Source organism: Cupressus sempervirens, chromosome 5 (genome assembly GCF_028749045.1).
Source record: "Cupressus sempervirens isolate cs-2001-9-10 chromosome 5, ASM2874904v1, whole genome shotgun sequence".
NCBI lineage: Eukaryota > Viridiplantae > Streptophyta > Pinopsida > Cupressales > Cupressaceae > Cupressus > Cupressus sempervirens.
The window spans coordinates 212478059-212484058 of record NC_143122.1 but is presented as its reverse complement, the minus strand read 5'-3'; positions in this window follow the sequence as shown (position 1 = coordinate 212484058).

Here is a 6000-nt window from a genome sequence, read left to right as displayed (position 1 = left end):
TAATAGGGAATGTCACACCTATGTGCTCCCATGACCACACCATTAGCAATGTCAACCTTGGACCTATGGTCTGCTATGGTGTGTAGGCACACATGTGTAGATCATGGTATAGCTGAGCCAAGATAGTCTGACCCAAGCAAAAGATTGCACCGTCATCCTGTAAAAGAGTGCTCAACACTCGTGTCTTGCCAATCGAAAACCCATGCCCAACATGGTCTAACATCATCCTCCATAAAAGTGAGGCAAGATAGAGGGCAATCCATGGCAACCTATGCTCTAATGCCTCCCTCCATGTCAACCATGATTGGTGAATAGGTAACCTCTATTGTCGTTGTCCAAAGCACTCTCATAGATAGGGATTTGCACCCTCTAGTACATACTCAAGATATATCTCATAAATTGGCACTTGGAGAATCTACCACACATCGAGAAGAGTAACTATCACCTCTCCAATCGGTAGATGGAAGCTCAAGGTCAGTGTATGCCACTACTCTATAGTGTAGAAAGCTGCCTAAGTGCATCCTCAAATCAGACCACTCATGGACATGCTCCAAACCACATAGCCTCATGTGACCCCACTCTATCTCCTTGAGTGTCTCTCCTAGCACCATTGTCACTGAGTAGTGCTCCCGCAACCAAAATGTCACCATCACCATCTGCAACATAGACATGCAATGGTTAGTATATCATTTGTTTCCTGCTCTTTTTGCTTAACTATGCATGGAGCATCATACTTTGTTTACCCCCCGGTCATACTTATCATTTGATTTCGTCACTTCATCCAAATCATTGAAGATGCCAATCCATGTAGACGTGGATAGGTGGAGATGAAAAATTGTGGAGATGCCAAACTAGCATCTTTGGGGGTTGCATAGACGTCAGTTTTCCTATCGACAGCTGCTAGACTATTGTCTTCGAAGATGATGACATGGAGATCATCGTCTCCAACCCCGTGACCACCATTTATTTTCCCCCATTTGGCATTTTTGTAGATAACATGATGAACCCTAATGTCTTCGAAGACAACAAGACAAATCCTGTCATCTTCGCAACAACCCTAAACCTAGTTTATCGTTTGCGTAGACGATAGAGTGGAGAACTATCATCTCCGCCCTGAGCTCATTTTTTCCCCATTTAATGTGCCATAAATGCCAAAATTAAATACATAATTCAAACTTTGACAAGTAGGGATGATCGACTTACTGATGGACCCATATTAGTTGACCTCTAGTGCTCCCAGACGCACTCTCCAAGTTGTAGTCTTTCGATTGGATCCATCCTCAACTCTAGTTCTATGCTCTCTAGGTGTACAAATGACTCTTCCATGTGCCTCTTGGAGGCTTATATAGGCCCTCCAAGGTCCCCTTTTGAGCCTGTACCCTTTCCTTGGCCATGTCGACCCCTGATATCCCCAAATCATGCAAAATGTTCATCTATGCCTTTTTCCTACCCTTTCTTTTCTTCTAGAGTCCTTTTCATAAAAAATGTCCAAAATTTATTTTTCGCTCTATTTTCATGAGGGGGCAACCTCCTCCCTTGCCGTCACTATGACAAACCTCCTAAGACTCCTATCCTCTCTGGGGCAACCTATATTTTCTTTTCTTTGATATAATGTTGTCCTAACATCACATCAAAGGGGGGAAAAATGTAGACACTTAAAATCGTCCCAAATGTTATAGTAATTTATTTAATATTTCCTGTGACATTATAATTATTTATTTATTACTTAATTATATTTGTCATATTCTTCTACTTGTTTAATTAAATTTATTTAATTAAATAGGTTCATTTTCGTAATGTATTTAAATTTAATTTAAATACATCCTCTCTAATGTATTAAATTTATGTAATGTGTAGTGCTCCGTAAATCCCTTTTAAATAAATTTCAATTTATTTAATTCCCTCCACTTTATTAAATTCTTTAATCCCATGATTAAGTTAAATCCTAAGTAATTTAATCTTAATCCCTTCCTAAAACCTAACCTACACCAATCACTCTCATCCTTCTAAGCCTACCCATTAATTAATCTCACTTAATTATCCTAAACCCCCTTCTAAACACTTTGTTATCGCTAAGTATTTTCTGACACGTGTGAGCAACTCAAGATCCAATAAAGCTTCCATCTTATTATTTTATTCACACTTCTTACACCTCTTATACATTTGTCCCCCTTTCCTTTCTCCAAGGTTTCTCATACATGTGTGAGCAAACCTTGAGCCATCACTTTCATCCAAAAGGCCTATGTTGACCTTTGCATGGCTTGTCCCCTTAGTCCATGTGTCTCTCTCGTGGCACCTATGTGGATGCCACATAGATGCCACCTCCCCAAGGTCTCTCTCAAACCTATAAATAGAGCCCTCGTCTCAAGCATTTTCCAATCTCTCTCATTTGCAATGTTATCATGCTAGTATGTTCTAGAGCTCTTAGTGATTTTTATGCATTGTTACTAACTCTTTGGTAGATGTTAGATTTAATTCTTGCATTCACCTCCACTTCTTAGGATGTTTTGAGAATGGCTTCTTCCATAGCCTCCTCTTGAAGCATTCATCACTCATCTAGCTTAGATTCATCTCATTTTCATAGTTTAATCATTGAAAGGATTTATTCAATAGTTGTGTTTGGGAGAGCACATCTACATCCATCCAACTAAAATACACCAACGAGGCCTCTTATGGGCGCCCTTGTTGAGCTGCTTTAAGGTTGCATGGGGACTCTTGTTTATTGGTTGCATTAGTATTAAAATACAATAGTAGTTAGTAGTTTTCTTGATTTTGATATTGTTTTATGCACATGCTAATAACATTTTATTATTTACATTTGCTCTTGATAGAGAAATTTTTTACACATACACAACCTTTGCAACCTTAAGTAGATTATCAATGCATTATGTTACCACTATCTTAGTTGATTATTGCACTCCTTTTCGTATCATAACTCAACCTTTCCATTAGTTACTATTGTTACATCTTTTGATCAAATCCTCTTCATCAATCAAATAAGTGATAGTACTTGAATCATGTAAGCAATTGTCTTACTAGCAAAAAACATGTTTGACATCAGTGACAAAACAATGATTGAAACACATTTATCATACTTGTATCAATCTATTTTCAACAATCTCCTTCTTTCAACATTGTAGTACCGAGGGAGTGCAGAGCAAGTTGCAAATAGGTCCAAAATCATACTGGTGATCTAAATTAAGCTAATTCAAGTATCTAGTTCTCATAGGTCAACCATTCTATTGTACTCTTATAACTACAACATTAAATCCTATTGAGGGTGGACTCTAACAAGTCTTTTATACCAAATCCCCTAATAGGGTGACACACTTAGTTGTGCCTTGAGTCATTTAATCAAGTTACCTTTAATGAGTTAAATACTAAAATAGGTTTATCTAAAATCCCTTTAATAGGTGGCACTTGACATTATATTTGTAATATTTTAATAGGGATAAGCTCTTGATTGATGTACTCTAGAAGGGTGCAAGATTAGTGAGCATCACCTCACAAGTGTTGTTTTCACCCTGATCAAGTTTCCACAAGATAAATCTATGTTGTGTGATGTTACCTTTCTATCTTGTTTGCTTTGTTGATCACTCACTAACTAGTTAGACAATAATTATATGTATCGGTAGATTGGTTAAGTATCAAAGTTTTAAGTTTTAAGTATTTTACTGATTCCTCGCCCCCCCAAATCCCTCCATTAGATTGTGGACAAACATAAGTGTTATACTGCTTCTTTTCCTTCAACCTAGGAGAAAAGAGAATGTTGTGAGCTTTTTTGTCTTGTTCCAAGGAAATTCCTTATTTCTAGGCTACTAAAACCATATTATGAACCTTAGGATGTCAATATCTATAAGAGGAAGGTATTTTTTTAAAGCTTCTCCCTACCTAGTTTAGTCCACTATCTTTTGCTAGATATTTCCCCTTAAGAAACTATGGGGAAAGTACACATAGTTGCAAGGAAAACTCCATGCATTAGAATAATTCGCTAAATTATTTTGTCTTGCCATTGGATTGCTATGGAAATTAGGTGTTACTACTTGTAACATGGTCATAACTAGAACAATTAAATTGGAGTGTTGGGGTTGATTTGGTAATAGAGTTCCCCTTAATATTGGTTTTATTTTTAAATTGAGCATTTTCCCTAAAAAAATAATAAAGTTGGCTTGGATTTTGTGGCCCACTACTTGTTAAGATAATTTATTTTTGAAAAGATCCACAAGATGCTTTTCATATCATTCATTTTTGTACCTAAGTTCACTAAACCCAAAGTCATTACCTAGGTAGTGGGATATAAATAAATTGAATAAATGGCTTGTGATGTGCTTGAAATCTCTTCCAAAGGTGATATAGTTAATTCTAGAAACATATTCAGAGGTTGCCTAGGTGACAATTTCCCAACATCCATTAGGTTATTCTCAAACCTCACATAAAATCACATACATATGAGAGTGTCTAACTCTCAAGTGAATAGAACATCATGAGTATTAAAGGACTCAAGATAGAAAAGATTGACATACTTGGTAGTGGTTGAGCTACCATTAAATCCTCTATTATGTCTTATGGAAAGTTGATTGAAATTTATGATGTCTTATTACAAGGACCCCTTGATCATGATCAATAGTTATAATAAATAGGACCAATCTCCTTGCTTGTTAAATTCACTGACAAATTTATTACTCGATTGATCCCAAGTCCAAATTGAGGTAGATGGAAATTATCTATACCAATTCAAAGATTTCTCCTTAGAGGATGTGAGAAGACATTTAAGGCCACATTCTACTAAGTGAAGTAATGCATGGTACAAATATGTTCCACATAATACATGTGTTTTGTTTTTAACGTCATCATAGTGAATACATGGACCACCTTCAATGTATTACTTGGAGTAGGATTCCATACATGTAGAGATAATAAGAGAACAAGAGAACTACCACTTTTGAATGATTTAAAATTTCATGGTGTTCCTCAAACAACCATTGGTACCTATACTTGAGTGGGTGTTATGCTAGGTCCAATTAATCTTTGTCAAGAAATCATTAACAAATGTGGTAAAAGAAGATGCAGATTTCACATTTGGGCTTACCATAACAATTGTTGATCTTTAAGGTAGGTAAAAAAGAAATCACAATTTGGAAGTTTCAAAGACTTGGGCTTTTGATCCATGAGACAATATCTATATTTTAAAGGAGTTGGATCATCTAAATTAAGACTGGTTGGAAAGGGTGAAACAACTTTGAAATAAACTATATTTAAAAAAAAATCTAATTGAACATCCAAGTTCCTCTCCAAATTATTATGACTCATAGCCACATGATTAGACATAAAATTATTGAGACTATGAAGCTTAAATTTTGGGCAATCTTGACAAGGTGCAATAGGAGAAGATGATAGTGGACATGGATGCTAGTAATGATAAAGCCTAGGGGGAGTCTTATCCAAGCAAGGGGACTAAGGGGAACATTAAGAAAAAGGCCCAAACCCCCTCTCTTGATTAGCGAAGCCTAAAGAAAATGACTTTGAACATGAGCCAACTAAAATCTAAGGTGGTTGGGACCCTCAAGAGCCTAGCCTAGATGGTGCCTCTCTTCTTTGGATTTCTTGCTTCTTTATGTTGTCTCTTTGATTGTTTTGTTGGTCTTTGGTTGTTGAAGTCTTTGTGTCTTTCTTTTGCAACCTTCTTGTCTCAGGTTATTTCTTGGTGATTTAATGATTTACCTAATTATGTAAGAATCTTTTGTAAAAATGGTTTATGGTCCCTTCAAAACCTATTTTTCTATAATAAAAAAGAAAGATCCCAATTAAAGACAATGGAATCGTTTTTTCAAACTAGCTTCTCATTTCAAATGACGTAATGTAATACATAATAATTAAAAGAATTCACGAAAAATCTGAAAAGAATGCATGTAAGATTTAAATATCCTTGGTTATAATGTAGTATTAAGAATCACAAAAACTAAAACCAAGAAAGCACTAAACAAATATTTCCAAATGAAC